The sequence below is a fragment of the Sebastes umbrosus genome, chromosome 13 (genome assembly GCF_015220745.1).
Source record: "Sebastes umbrosus isolate fSebUmb1 chromosome 13, fSebUmb1.pri, whole genome shotgun sequence".
NCBI lineage: Eukaryota > Metazoa > Chordata > Actinopteri > Perciformes > Sebastidae > Sebastes > Sebastes umbrosus.
The window spans coordinates 5,661,362-5,678,214 of NC_051281.1; the positions used below are offsets into that span (position 1 = coordinate 5,661,362).

The window sequence follows — 16,853 nt, forward strand, 5'->3', positions numbered from 1 at the left end:
GGATTTTAACGCTCTCATTTTCAACCTCTAAAGAGCCCTTTACGATGGAATTAAAATAACTGCCAGAATCCAGCACAGAGGCGTGAATGTCACCAAGAGAAACATATTTTAGAGATAGTTCAATGCGCTCTTTCGCTTTATTTATCATCGTCATTAGTCCTCCATTTATTCCCATATAAGGTACACATCACCCTCGAGCTGTTGCATGGACATCATCGTCACCTTCATTATCATATTTAATAATATTGACGAATGAGCATCGAGCAGCAGACTGTCTCTCAGCCACCAGCTGCTTCCACTTAATTCTGACTTCGCATCTCTGCAGCGCTGCCAGGTGTCTGATAACCAACCAGGCTGCATTAGAATAAAAAAGGTGAGTTTAAGATGTTTTATAGTGACTTTTTTATAAAGTGTTGATGATGATCACGCTCCTGCTGTATTGCACGAAACTTAACTGTAAAGTGGTAAAGATAGTGTTTCTCTCTAAAGCAGCTTTCTGACGTGGTGAGTTTAGTCAGTAAAGGTTTAGAGTGATTTTTGATATAATTCTACCTGCTTGATCAAGACGACAAAACTTCCAAACAGCAGGCCCGTGCAGCCTCGAGTCCAGTGGCGGCTGCTGGACATTTTATTTGGTGGTGCTGTGGTGCCACATCCAATCATTTTCAGCAAACATCCCGGTATGATTTAATGCAAAAAAAGTGAAGGTATCAAAAACACATTACTACTTTTCAGTTAAATAATTAAAAATGATTTTATTCCAACAGGAAGAGTAAATAATGCTTTAAAAAAAAAAAACACAACAGTATAAAATGTACTCAGTGGTGGAATGTAACTTAGCACTTAAATACCATTTTGAGGTACTTTACTTGAGTATTTCCATGTTCTGCTACTTTCTACTTCTACTCAACTACATCTCAGAGGGAAATATTAGACTTTTTACTCCACTACATTTATCTGTAGTTACTTTACAGATTCAGATTATTAATACAAAATATAATCACATTACAATCAAATTGCACGTATTACTGGGTGCATTCCATATTTTAAACACAAATATTGACAATTTGTATAATTTTTATTACTATTATTATTATTATTATTAGTAGTAGTAGTAATGTTTTTTGTGTGTGACTCAGGGAGGCCGCCACTGCTTGAGTCTCTTTCTTGGAAAGCTTTACGCGCACGAGTGGTGACGCACACACTTTTTGCGCGCTCTTTTAGTCGACCTCCATATCTCCCCATCCTCGTTTTGATCACCCAGGGGTCTTTGGAGCAGTAATACACCCCCCAACACCACCACCACCTCCTCCACCTCTTCTCCTCATGCTGCCCTCCGCGGTTCCTCTCATACCAACACAAAGCCAAACAGGCTTGGACGCATTTTACGCACAGTCACAGTCACAGTGTTGCAGATGTTGCAGATGTTGCAAAACCTGTGGCTTCGCTCTTCACTGGCGTTGCTCAATTTGGTTGCTCATGCTCTCGTTAAAAAATGTGCATGAAAAAAAAGACTCCCTTGTTGCAGTTTACCGTCAGGCCATAGAGACAGTAGTGGGACATGCAAATCTGAGCCTGTTAGTGACTCACGAAGGAAATCAGAAACAGGAATTGAGTTGCAGAGAAGTGAAGTTAAATATGCTGTGCTGTGTTAATCCACTGCAATGTGGCTTTATTTCTGTTAAAATAAGTTTATATTTAGTGCAAGTGCACCTTTTTTTCAGTGGTTTAAACTAATAATGATGCAGCAAATCACCACTTATCATAAAAAAGACAAGAGGAATGACTTCTTTTACACCTTCATTCACAAATGCATTAATTTAATTTCAATAGGCTACAAAATGTTATTTTGCATTCAGAAAACATTCCATATGTCAGTCTTTAGTGTCATTTGACCCTCGCCGACTTCCTTATTTATTAGACACTGCACAGTGTCATCTGCATATAGGCCTATATATAAAGCACTAATGGATAATTGTTAATGTTGCTGATCTTTTAAATGAGGCTGAATTTGCATCCAAATGCGCACATACCTGCAGAATATAAGAGCACTAAATATGTCTCTGTATTTCCTGTATTATCTCTCTAAGCAGCAGCTACATGCTCAGTAAAACACACTGAGTGAACTGTGCGCTTGTTTGCGTTTTCTTTGGCATTTTGTGCAACAACACAGTGGTGACCTGGTCAGCTGTGCATGCTCGTGTGCAGCTGTTGTGTTCACTGTTGCTGGCTGACATGAAGCAGGAGGAAGTCACTGTCTGGGAGTCGGTTTAACTCCGAATATTGACAGCTTTCTTTTAGTTTTTAGATGTTTTTTATATATTTGGGGTGATGTGACCCATGCAGAAAAAAGCTCTGGTTTATCATTAACAGAGACACTGTTGCACTGAGGGCATCTAATAAAGACAAGGGACTTCTTATTAGGCTACTTATTAACATGTATCAGCTCATGGACTTCACCTTATGCGGATTATCTGCAGGATGATACCAACATGTGTGAAAGTATTAGAGAGGAGCTGATAAGTTCCTGCTGCGTAAAGCAGAAAACCTTCTGCTCGCAGAAAAGTAACAAGAGAGCTCTCTATCTTCTGTCTCTCTAATGTCAAGGTCTCTCTGATAGTCAGCTTCACATTATGGCCCCCAGAGAAGAAGATTCAGATATGATTTAGGAGAATTATTGCGCAACTGTTTTATGTTGAATGGAGACAACATTTAAAGGTCCCATATTATAAAAAAGTGAGATCGTGTCGCAGTTTATTTCCTGGTTGCAGTGTATGATAATGCCATCAGCTGACAGGAAGTACACATAGACCCAAGCTGTTGCCTAGCAACGCAATTCTGTTGCAATTCTGTAAAAATGTGCTAAAACGGAGCGTTTCAGACAGAGGGGTAAATACAGGTATATCCAAGCAGACAGTATGAGGAAAATACTTTTTTTTTTTTTTAACATTACAGCATGTAGAAACACAAAATACAAGTATGAACCTGAAAATTAGCATAATATGGGACCTTTAAATATCTGAAAAGAAGGATTTAGTCGGGTATCTGTGCGTGGTGGCACCGCTCCAGATCTGGATCTGTTTCCAATCGCCTAAAAAAAAAAAGTTTTGATGGACACTTCTATATCATGTTGTCCTATAAGCGAGATCCGGCCCACAAAATGCTTTCATGGGTCGGATTAGTTTCTTTGACGCCTCCTCTGCTCTCTCCCTTCGCCTCTCTCCTCTCTTCTCTCTCTCTCTCCCCCCTCTCTCTCTCTCTCTCTCTCTTTGTCTCTCCTCCCTTCTCTCCTCCTCCTCTCTCTCAGTCAGTGCGCCCAGTTGGCACATGCAGGAACGATTGAAAGTGACACACTCTGATTAGAAACCGGTTCTTTTTGCACCGACAAATCTCCCTATTTACTGTAACTCAGACGCCGGTTGCTTCTCGGTGAAGTCCGTGTTTTAGTGTTTTAGTGTTTTTTGTCTCCCAGGTTTGTGTTGTTTTCTTTTTTCTTTTCCAGCTGCGTCGCGTCATTTGTGCGCTTTTTTTCCCCTCTCCACCGAGGATGAAGCCATGAGTTCAGAGGAGCGCAGACTTGTGCCACAGCAGAGACGCGCGTTTTGATTTTGAGCTAAAAAGGAGGACAAAAGGAGGATAAAAAGTGCATCGAAAATATCAAGTTTTTGTGCGTCTCTCTTCGCCTCAGACGAGCATCCTCCGTCCACCTCTCCTCTCACTTTACGCACTATCCTCGCCTCCTCTCCACCTTCACCACTCCACCACCACCAGTTACTAACTTGTGGATCTCCGGTCCGGTCTCCAGATTGATCCGCAACCTCTGATCGTGATCCTCGTGTCTCCAGGAGGCGACTCACAGCCCAGCCCTGGATTCAATACTCCTGATCAATGGACAGAGCCTCCTCAGCGGCCAGCAGCGCTACAGACACGCAGTAAACAGTGAGTCAAATACTCCATTACTAATAAAAGTCCTGCATTTAAAATCCAACGTAGTGCAGAAGTATTATCAGCTGAATGTACTTATAGTATCAAAAGTGAAAGTACTCATTCTGCAGAAATTTTGTCTGAGTCTGAGATATTATGATAATATTAGCAGAGCTGCAGCAAATGATCATTTTCATACACACACACACACACACACACAGGAGCTTCATCTGCTCACCACTAAAGATCCAAACTGCCTGGAAATTATCATGAAGTTGATATTTATACAGATAGATTTATGTGCTTTATTGATCCCAAATTGGGAAATCTGTGTTACAGCAGCAGGTAACACAATAATTCCCCAATTTGGGATCAATAAAGCACATAAATCTATCTGTATAAATATCAACTTCATGATACACACAGACGCACAGACACCAACATTATCTTATTTGGGAAGAGAGATGAGAGAATTAAGATTGCCAATCATCTGAACACAAAGGGACTTAAAGCAAAGGATGTTGTCAAAAATCTCAGCTTTTTACCACCTTAAAAACAAAAAAACTTATACTTTTATGTTCATTTATTCGTTTTTATCTTATGCACTTTGTGCTCTTTTATCTTGCTTTTATATATGTAAAGCACTTTGAATTGCCTTTGTGTATGAAATGTGCTATATAAATAAACTTGCCTTGCCTTCATCTGATCACCATGAAGTTGATATTTATATAAGATAGATTAATGTGCTTTATTGATCCCAAATTGGGAAATTATTATGTTATCTGCTGCTGTAATACAGACTTCCTAATTTGGGATCAATAAAGCATATAAATCTATCCATATAAATTATTTAAAAAATGTATTCATTCAGTATTGGTGACATTGATCAACTAATGGCAAACTTTTACGTTGGATCAACGTCACTGTCCATTTAGTTAATACTATAAATAAACTATTATAATCATTATTTATTATTAATATTAGTTTTTAATGGATCTTATTATTGTAATACTAATATCTAAAATCCATCCAAACCATCTATTTTAATAACACAATATTAATAGTTATTATTTTCAAAATTAGCTTGTAATTATTCTATAATAATAGGCTACATACATTTTACTAAGGTTTTTACAAATTGAGTCACATTTGTTTATTGAATTTGCCCATGCATGATCAATTTCATCTCCTTGGCACTGAAGTAAAAATGTTTTTCCTTTACTATTAATATTATTTGTTACAAAATATAAGTTGTATTTTAAATATGCACAAGATGTAGATACGTCAATAAAATATATAATATGCTATAAATTATATATAATATACATACAAGTATATGTGCATATAAGTTATTAAATAACTGGAGCAGTTTATGAATATTTTGGGTTAAATATTTAAGCTGATGTTTTGCTCCTTTTTGGAGTGTTTTGATTTATCCCACTCATTCAGAATAATTTATACCCAAACTTTTAAGTTATATACGTATTTATAGTCGTGTGTGTGTGTGTGTGTATTATATACATATATATATATTAAAACACGGATAAGGTCACAATAGCCTAAATAGTTTTTAGATAACGAGTTAAAAATGCGTCACAACATCCACTTTGTGACTTTTTAACTTCTTTAAAAAATAATTAATGAGCCATTACTGTGAGAGGTGTTACTGGTGTTACTGGTTAACACGTGCATGTGTGCAGAGTTTAAATAAGAACAGCAGTTTTATGCACCTTCGAGCTGCCGGTAAACGGGACGGTATGATGAATAAAACATAACCGGGGAGGAAACAGAGAGGTGTCGAACAACAAAGCTGCTTTCTGCAGCTTTACAAGAGGCCTTTTAACCTCTGCAACACCTGGGACAGAAAACACTAAGCCTCGGAGCACAGATACCTTCAGACTGAGTTAGAACACACTCAGAAATATCACAAAGCTCAGGTCTGATCAGAAGTTTCTGCTGCACGTAAAACTGAAAAAGGGGCCCCAAGCAAAGACATGCCCTATCTTTTGCTGGCCCTGGGTCGAGGCATTTTTTCTTCAACAATGGTGTCCTCGTAGTGTCTTAGTAGTGTCCTCGTAGTGTCCTAGTAGTGTCCTCGTAGTATCCTCATAGTGTCCTCGTAGTGTCCTCATAGTGTGCTCATAGTGTCCTCGTAGTGTCCTCGTAGTGTCCTAGTCCTTCAGTGTTGCTCCTCTCTGTTTTATGCGTGCGTAAAATAAGAAAGCTGACCAGATCTTGTAAATAGATTAATAACAGAAAGACACTGGAGTACTGTGCTTATTCAATCTTGTGAAGGGCTCATTAAATGGTGGAACATGTTCTCAAAAAAGTACAAAATGCAAATCTCCCTCAATAAATAATCCAAGGCTCACACACACCACACACACCACACACACACTCACACACACCACGCACACTCTCTCTCTCTCTCTCTCTCACACACACACACACACACACACACACACACACAAAATGACCTTAAAATGCTAATTTTACACAATTATTGCCATGTAAAATAAAGGCATTTTAATCTACAGTGTGTCTTGGATTATTTTTGAGGGAGACTTGCATTTTGTACCTTTGAGACCATGTTCCAACCATTTAATGAGCCTTCACGAGATTGAATAAGATTAATAACAATATTTTGTATGTATTTGTATTTATAAAAAATGTATTTTGTTTTTGTAAAAATTACAATCCTGCTACTTTTATCAATAAAGAATACTTATTTTTTACAGTTAGTTTTGTTAAAATTAGCATTCAAAAGCTGTTAAAAAACAGATATTTAATGTGTTACATTATACAGATTTTTTTTGTTTAAACACATTTCAATAATATTAATAGTGCAGCATAGATCACATTGACATATCTGGTCTCTTCCTAATACCCTGGAAGAAGTAATAAAATATGCATAAAACTTATTAACTGACTACAAAGATACAATAGTCAGGACAAGCTGACGAAATTTTTCAAAAACCAAACTATCTAAAACCTCCAACTTACAATACACAGTCACACACAAATTATTTTTCATTAATGACCCTAATAGAGGGTCGCTGTATAATCCCATGTTAACACAGAAGATCTGAGTGTTCCTGTCTTAAATGATTACAGTATTGCTGTTAATTTACAGCAGGATTTCAACAGTGTTAACCTGTTATTGCTAAAAACAGTGCTTTACTGTTGATACAAAAGAAAACCTGTTAAATTACGCTCATAGGTTTTTTAACTGAACTATAATGCATTCTTAAAAAACATCACTTTACTGCTGATCAACTGTCTAAAGTATCGTCAGTAACAGTTTCATGCAGTATTGTTTTAATTCTGGGACCTGATCTGCTCATGTGAGGCTTGTACATTGTACATGATTGTAAAATCAGTGAATTAACTCTGTTCTTCACTCACATGTTGTTCTGGTTTGCGTTCTGTGCTTGTAGCCAGCTATAGACACACATTTTGGGAAAAGTGTCAACAAGTCTATTATAGCCTTTTTCCTAACAAGTACCTTTAATTGTATTTAGTGTGACTATTCCTATGTCTGTAACCTGCTAAGTCTATTCATCTAGGCAAAAGATAATGTTGTAAAAAAATACAAGCTAAATAGTGCATTAAAACAAATCAGTAAGATGTAAAAGAAAGGTGAAAAATAGCTATATAATGTATCTTTAAACAATAAATTAACTGTAAAAATACTGTGAAATTAATAAAGTTCAAACTGTATTTTTCATTAACAGTACAAAGCTGTAAATTTCAGCGACAGTATAATAATGTTAATTTTACAGTTACATAAAGGCAACCCTGCTGCCAGTTCTTTACGGTTATTTTACTGGGAAATTCTTAACAGTGTACATAATGTGAACTTGCCTTTATAACCTCTTGCGCTCAAAATGAGAAGCAGTCGTTCTGCAGAAAGGAGCAACATGAGCAAATCAAACACACTTCCTCCTCATAGGGAAATTAATTATGAAAAACAGTATCACATCTATAGTTCCAGTTTCTTCTTCTTCTTCTTCTCATTTTTAAATATTTTTATTTGTGCTCAGAGTTTCTCTTCACACTGACAGACTCAGACTGGAGCCTCTCGTCCTCTCTGACCTTTAAGAGAAAACAGCAGGCTGACTCTTCTTTTCCAAAACCACCAGGAATCCAAACTGCAGTCGTTTTATTTTTAAATTGTGAAATGTCAGCTCCCGTTCACACAAATGCACAATATTCTCACCTGAACAGATAAAGGGTGGATGGAGAATTTGTTTTTATGCATATCCACTTATTTTAAATAGGCCTAATAATTAATTAGAACACAATGACGTCACCGCTACGCGCTATCAGCCAACACTGCACGCACAGAGCGTCCACAACATTATTATAGGGAAATAACATAAATATATATTTATTTATTTTTAAATGCATGAGTTTTTTTGGAGCCAACCAGGAGGAGAAACGGATTCGTTGCAGACTTTGTGCGGCCTGTCTGGTTAAAGTTTGTTTGAAAAAAAGAGTTGACGAGGACGCGCAGACTCTATTGCGACGAGGAAGAAGAGGAAGAGGAGGAGGAGGAGGAGGAGGGATATAGAGTTTGCGTATCTAAAATAGTGGGAAAGTCATATTTTCTTTGGCTCTGCAGAAGCTTCATGTGTGCGAGGCTTTTTTTTTTTTTTTCATTCTGCAGCCAAGATGCGCCAATTATTTATGGTCTGCAATTTCACGCATATAAAGGAAGACCCCATTGGCCTTTTTAAAGCTTCACTTTGCACTTCACTTTTACTTTTTGTCAATAGCTGAAATGTTTTTTTTTTTTTTATTCCATTAGTCGTTTATTATCTAAATGATTAATCCTTCAGATTTCAGTCCTGGTTGATTTACAATTTCTATTTGAATGAAAACAATTGAATTGTGCACAAAGTTTAGCAGTCTGGAGTCTTTTCGTTGATGCATGGACGAGCTTCAAGTTTTCAGATTTCAATGTATAGATACATGTTTTGTGTGTATATGATGGAGAAAAACTGTAATACAGCATTTTTTTCCTGGGACACCCAGTTTGTAAAACTGCAAATATATAAATATTGCAATACTCTTATCAGTGGTTCATTGGCTCAATCACCATTGTGTTACCTCCTTCAGCAATAGATAGTGACTTATTGTAGCAAGTAATTAAGATTTCAGTCCTGGTTGATTAAGAATTTAATTTTAAGTGAAAACAACAAACTTGTGCTCAGTTTTTATCAGTCTGGAGTCTTTTTGTTGGTGCATGTACATATAAATAGAATAGAAGAAATCTATTTCTGTGTAAATGAACTTCAAGTTTTCAGAATTATGTGCATATTACCATTTTTGTGTGCATACAACAGCATTTTTTCCGGGAATGTCACCACAGACACCTATTTCATAATACTGCAATTATATAGATAATGCAATATTTTCATCAGTTGGCCATCGTCCTCGACATTGCCACTTTAAGATATCAGTCCTGGTTGGTTTATAATTTCTATTTGAGTGAAAACAATGACATTATGTTTAGAGTTTAGCAGTCTTGAGTTTTTTTGTTGATACATGAGCTTCAAGTTTTCAGTATTGTGTGCTTAGTTACATGTTTTGTGTGTATATAATGGAGGAAAAACTGTAATACAGCTTTACTTTTGCAGGATTGTCACCACAGACACCCAGTTTGTAAATATATACATATCGCAATACTTTTGTCCGTGGGCTATAGGCTCAATCACCATTGTGTTATTTCATTTGGCTATACAGTAAATAGTGACTGAACAGACATTTATTTAAATGAAAATCTTCAACACTGCCACTTGGCAAGTCCTGGTTGATTTATAACTTCCATTTGAGCTAAAACAATGAAATTGTGCTCAGAGTTTAACAGTCTGGAGTCTTTTTGTTGATAAAAAAGAGCTTCAAGTTTTCAGTATTGTGTGCATAGTCCCATGTTTTCTGTGTATACAATGGAGAAAAACTGTAATACAGCATTTTTTTTTTCTGGGAATGTCACAACAGATGCCCAGTTCGAACAAATATATAAACATTGCAATACTTTCATCATTGTGTTACCTCATTCGGAGATAGATAGTGACTCAACAGACATTTATTGAAATGAAAAATCTTGGAGATTGCCACTTTAATCATGAATAACAGAGTTTAACAAGTCACAATTAATTCAGACCAATAAATTAAAACTTTAAATGCTCCATTTCAATATTTCAGTTCCTCCTCTTCCTCCTCCTCTTCCTCCTGTATTCTTCCTCTGTGAACTCAACTATCTGTTCACACGTAATATGGGTGTGTCTGCTGCTATTAAACTGCAGATTAGATAGTGGAGAAGCTGTGTGGGCACTAATGATGCTCCTCTCTCTCTCCGGCCGTGGGCGTCAGCGTCACACACGTAGAGATGTGTGGGTATAATGTGGTTATTTCGTCACCGGCTCGGCGTGATGTTGATGATACATTGGTGTCTTCTTAGAGAAAACTCCGGCAAGTGGACGCTGAGACCTGAGCTCTCTGTTATTCCCACTCTGGTGAGGCTGGTGGCGAGCTGTGGTGGATGGGTTTGGCATCGATGAGTGTGTGTGTGTGTGTTATAGTAAAGTTTTACCATGTGAGCATTTACTTTGAGCAGAATCGGCCCTCAATACTAGGGCTGTCCTCGACCAAAGAAATTCTTAGTTGACTAACACTCGTACGATTTTATCGACTAATCGATTAGTTGATTTAATCGACAGATCTGTGAGTTTCTCCACAAATTATCGCCACTTTAAATCTTGTGTTTACCAGAGATGTACTCATAAGTTTCTTGGAAATAAGTCATTCAGCATGAAAAAGGATAAAAACCGACTAATCGTCTAAAGAAATCTTCGGGGGCTTTCACAATACATAGTCCATTTGGCTTTAGTCCGAATCAGGGTGAAATTGTTGTCTTAAGTAAATGTACCACCACAGTGTAAAAAATACTCCATTACAAGTAAAAGTCCTGCATTTAAAATCCAAAGTAGTGCAGAAGTATTATCAGCTGAATGTACTTACAGTATCAAAAGTGAAAGTACTCATTCTGCAGACATTTTGTCTGAGTCTGAGATGTTATTCTATATGATAATATTAGCAGAGCTGCAGCAAATGATCATTTTCAATATCGGTTAATCTGCTAATTATTTTCTTGACTAATCGTCTGATCTGTAAAATGTCAGAAAAATGTCTAAAAACGTGAATATTTTCAGTTCACTTTCACAGAAGATGTGGAAAAACCAGAAAGTCCTCACGATTAAGAAGTCCGAATTATTACTTTTGCTTTGTTTTCTATTTAGTGTTTTTTGTCTCTAGAGCTTCGACTTCTATGCAGGAAATCACAGACTTTGATATATTGCTGTAGAAGTTTTTTCACTTTAACTCGGCACTGATGTACTGTGTGCATGAATCCCTTCTCCTCCAGTTTATCCCAAATGACTCTATAAACGTCACTATTTTTGTGGTTTTTATTGAGCATATTCTGTGTCTTCTCTTCGGCCCAGATGTCAAGCAAACCAAACATCTGGAGAAATCTAATATAGTCCTCTTCCACTCATGTTAACCTGTCGTTTACCTGTGTCCATCTCAACAAATACCCACAAGCTTGCTTTGGCTTCTAAAGAAATCTTAGTATATAAGTCGACACATTGGTCGTTTAGTCGACTAAGAGGAGGCAGCCCTACTCAAAATGTCTGACAATACAACAGGAACACCTCATGATGTAATGCAGTTCAAGCGTCCCAAAAGTTGCATCACTGCACTGGACTGCAGCTACTCTATTATTTTGTCCACCTTTCTGTTAGGGCTGCACGATTATGGCCAATATGATAATCACGATTATTTTGATCAATATTGAGATCAGGATTATTGATCAGGATTATTCATAGATTTAAGCGACAACATATGTTTATTGCACTTTCACATTAAAATAAACAGAGCACATTCCTGCTAATGTACAAATTAGGGCTGCATGATGTGGAAAAAACTGACATTTTTATATTCAGTTTTTGCTATATACTGTATATTGCAAAATGAAAAAACACAGGAATATTCACCCTACCTCTTTGTTAGCTACATTTTAAAGTGAAATGCTTCAATATGGAGCACTTGGAGAGCAAAATTAGCAACAATAAGAGCTGGAAAAACAATGTTATGCTCTTAATTTAATCCTAAACACATTGGTTGTATGAAACCTAAAAGCCAAAACCTCTCGATCACCGGCCGGTGGCTACAGCTGTTAGTTTAGGAAGCGCTTGATTTGATATGCTGCAGTGTTTTCAATGAGTGGAGCATTTTAAACGTCAATATCGCAGGCGATCATGTTCATTTAATTGTGGGAAGCCAAAATTGTGATTAATATTCGATTAGTTGTGCTGCCCTGCCTCTCTGTGCTGTATACATGCTGCTCACACTTGCTGTGTGTGGCAGTATGCTGAGTCAGTGTGTGGTCCCTGGAAGTGTTAAAGCAGAGAGTCTGTGTAGCGTGCTGGCTGTGGTTAGTGTGGCTTAGTGTCTGTCTGTGTGTGTGTGTGTGTGTGTGTTTGCATCCTCTAGCTGGAAAGGGCGAGGCTATAAATGCTCGCTGTTAACTCTTCATCCCGTATTATCAAATGAGATGTTTACGAGGGAGCCAAACATGTTTGCCAGAAGGCCTCCGTCTCGCCCCCTCACCCCGGTTATTTTCCTCTCTCTCTCTCTGTGTGTGTGTGTTTGTGTGTGTTTGTGTGTTTGAGCCCGAGGACCCTCTCCACAGCTACAAAATAGTTGTGATTGAGTGTGTGTGTGTGTTTGCCATAATAAAGGTCCCCTCACACCAGCTCTCGCCACATCACAGTAACACATCTGATGGCCATAAACGGCAAATTCCACAATAATGTACCGTTCCCAAACAGCAATCATTTCTCATAAACAGCCACATAAAAAAAAGTTCATGTTGTTCCACATTTTGTTTTCAAAACAAATGCTGATATTTTTTTGGGTGCTTTCCTCCTGAGGAGGCATTTTAACACATCCCAGTTTCATTATGTCTGTCCCCTCCCTGTGCATACATGTATGTGTACATTCAGTTTGACAGCAGGGCTTTTAATATCGCTCCCCCTCCTTCTCCTCCTCTTCCTCCTCCTCCTCCTCCTCCTGGCTTCGTTTATCTGCTGCAGAGCCAAGCATTAACCAATAGCTTGATAACCCCTGCTATAAAAGTAGATCTCGGACGGGAAGAACGGCCGTATATCTGGATATTTTCCTACGTAGGTAACGCCTCACTCGTCCTCCCCTGCGGTCAGAGCTAATAACGCCCTCATAGGTCAATCTCTCTCTCCGTCTGCTTTGCATGTTTAAAGGCACAACCCTTCATTTAGCAGACACGGTATCGTAACGGTAAAAAGAGATACCAGAGAGGCAGTTAGAGCAGAGAGACGATGGCAGCTTCAGCTCTGCAGGTGTGAGAGGTTAGTTGTGTTTCTTATAGGGCTGTCAATCAATTAAAATATTTAATCACAGATTTTTTTATCTGTTCAAAATGTACCTTAAAGGGAGATTTGTCAAATATTTAATCCTCTTATCAACACGGGAGTGCGCAAAAATGCTGCTTTATGCAAATGTATGTATATATTTACTATTGGAAATCAATTAACAACACAAAACAATGACAGATATTGTCCAGAAACCCTCACAGGTACTGCATCTAGCATAAAACAATATGCTCAAATCATAACATGGCAAACTGCAGCCGAACAGGCAACAACAGCTGTCAGTGTGTAGGTGAGCATAAAGTGGGCATGTCTGTAAAGGGGAGACTCGTGGGTACCCATAGAACCTGTTTTCAGTCACATATCTGGAGGTCAGAGGTCAAGGGCCCCTTTTGAAAATGGACATGCCAGTTTTTCCTCGCCAAAATTTAGCGTAAGTTTAGAGCGTTATTTAACCTCCTTCACGACAAGCTAGTATGACATGGTTGGTACCGATGGATTCATTAGGTTTTGTAGTTTCACATGATGCCAGTATCTTCACTCTAGCTTTAAAGGTGAGCCCGCTACAACTTAAAAAGCGCAAGTTGCGTTAATGCGTTAAAGAAATTAGCGGTGCTAAAACGAATTTGCGTTAACGTGTTAGTATCGCGTTAACTCTGACAGCCCTAGTTTCCTACTAACACTTTGAGATCCATTAGTTTCATACATGTACGGATTGAAACTCTTCTCCTGCTGTTCGACTGATTGCGTCCACTTTTCACCCACAATTATCCATCTTATACTTCTTTAAATCTCAGAGCGTACGCGTGCAAGTTGCTGCTCTGTTTCCTACCACACTTATCACAATGGGGTTACAGTGAAGTAGTGCGTGTGTGTGTGTGAGTGTGTGTGTGTGTGTGTGTGGAGGCAGGAGGCGACATAAAAACAGGTTTCATCAGAGGCCGAACATTAAAAACAGCTGGATGCAACTTAAAGTGTTTTTCCCAACCCTTAATCCAGGTGATGCAAAAATAAAATCACAAGAGAGAGTGATGGAGATAAAAATACATTTAAAAAAAAAAAAAGTCAGAAGAGTTTAAAATAAAAGCAGCTTTTATGGAGCGTTGCTGCTGCAGCGCCCCGGTCATTACACCATACGTCTCTCAAATGGATGGGACTACCAATCAGTGTTTGTCAGCCGTCTGATTTGTAGAGTTTAGGCTGGCTTTGAATTACACGTTAGCCTCTGTTTGTGTGTGTTTACGTCTTTGAGCTGGACATATTGTTTATAGGTGTGTTTGTTGTCCTGTCCCACTCTTCTATTTCTTTGGGTGTGTCTGCATTTTTTGCTCTGCAATCTTGTCTTTGGCCCTCAGTGTGTATTTGTTATGTCTAGAACGCGTAATAATGTGGAATTTGATAGTGGCTTATCATCAAAAACATGAGGTTGTCCCAGTATCGGGCACAATGCGGGACAAACAGAGCAGAGTGGGGATTTATTTCTTTATATCTGACGTCTTATAGCAGAAATATTTGAAGTTGAGATTATTATTAATACATTTTGATCAAAAAGACAGCGTGTAACGAAGATACAGCAGCTTATTTTCACTTTAGAATAAAACTGTAAAACGGTGTGACAGTTGACCAGAGAAGCAATAAATTGAGAAATGTGTCATGAACTCTCTCCTTATCAAAAAGACATTAAATTTGTTCCCCGTCTCCATAGCAGACATGCAACAGCTCCTCTTATCGCTTCTTTATTAACTGCTCTAACTATCACACACCTTATCAAACAATGCAACACAGATGGATTTAGGATGAACATGATAACGATCATAGCGTTTGAAGGCTGATATCAGTCCAGTTCTGTACACCGTGACACAGGTAAGAGACCGTCTTTACAACAAAAGGTTATTGCTCAACAACGCCCGTAATAATTGCATAAAATAGATTAGCATTTATCGGTCTGTGACTGTGTTTCTGGGAACACCTAAGCTATTATTTACATGTCAGTCAGAACAGGGCTGCCTTCTCTTAGTCAATAAGTCAACTAATCGCTCGACTAAGATTTCTTTAGCCGATTGGTCATGCCGAATGACTTATTTCCAACAAACTCTGGTAAACAAGATTTGAAGAGGTGCTTTTGTGTGAATCTTTGTGGAGACACTCAATTTTATCGCTTAAAAAAATCACGAGTGTTAGTCGAATTTCTTTGTTCGAGGACAGCCCTACATGAAACAAAGTAAAAACAGACATGTAAGAAAGTGTGCAGCGTTTTTCAGTGAATCATCAGTCCCACATATTTCAGAATCAGCTTTAATGACCGAGTGAGTGTGAACACATACGAGGAATTTGAGTATTTTGTTGCTCTCAGTGAACATGCACAGAAATAGACATACGGCTAAAAACAGGGACAACAAACCTGAACAAAGGTAAACATAGAAACATTTGACTACTATAAACATTTGACTACCATGTACAGAAATAAATGTATAAAGAGTATATAAAAGTAAGACAATAGAGCAGTGGTGCAGAGTGTAAAGGGTGCTGGAATAAATATGGGATGATTAATGTAACGGGTTGCTTTACATACATGAGGAAGGTGGATATGACAGAGTATACAGTGTAGAGCTGCAACGATTAATCAATTAGTTGTCAACTGTTAAATTAATCGGCAACTATTTTGATAATCGAGTAATTGGTTTGAGTATTTTTTTTAAAGACAAACAATGTTAAAATTCTCTGATTCCAGCTTCTTAAATGTGAATATTTTCTGGTTTCTTTCCTCCTCTATGACAGTAAGCTGAATATATTTGAGTTGTGGACAAAACAAGACATTTGAGGACGTCATCTTGAACTTTGGGAAACACACTGTTCGACATTTTTCACCATTTTCTGACATTTTATAGACCAAACTACTAATCGATTAATCGAGAAAATAATCAACAGAATAATCGGGAATGAAAATAATCGTTACATACAATATCAGCACAGAAAACACAGATACCGAGCGCAAAGCGCATACAAGAAAAAACAATAATCAAAAATACATACAGATGCGACGCACTTAGGAACACAGACAGCACACAGCAGCCAGTTACCACACGGATCGGACTCATAGAAAGTTATTATGGAGTTATAGAAAAGCCAACTTAAAGGACAAGTGAGTAGCATTTAGGGGGATCTATTGGCAGAAATGGATTATCATATTATTAAGTATGTTTTCTTAAGTGTATAATCACCTGAAAATAAGAATCGTTGTGTTTTCGTTACCTTAGAATGACCCGTTTATATCTACATAGCCACCATAGTTCTCCAGTTCAAGTTCAGTTGGTTGCGATCTGCAACCTCGCTGCTAGATGCCACCAGATCCTACACACTGGACCTTTTAAAGAAGTGGATCCAACATGAGGGGGGAGATTGTTCCAAAGTCTGGGTAGCCTTTGGTTTTACGTTTGGCACACGGTGTAGCCAACA

The 16,853-nt window shown here is 37.9% G+C and overlaps 1 protein-coding gene across 4 annotated transcripts in view; it reads left to right on the plus strand.

The window, feature by feature from the left end:
• Positions 1–235: 235 nt before the first annotated feature.
• Positions 236–16,853, plus strand: part of satb2 (SATB homeobox 2) — a 59,721-nt gene continuing 43,103 nt past the window's right edge. For 2 of the 4 annotated variants that reach the window (XM_037789846.1, XM_037789847.1), the window contains exon 1: positions 3,267–3,939. The gene's annotated coding sequence lies outside the window, so the exon portion shown is untranslated. Of the gene's footprint in view, positions 374–3,266; positions 3,940–16,853 lie in introns of those variants that run through there. The other 2 variants (XM_037789845.1, XM_037789844.1) reach the window with 2 other exon arrangements.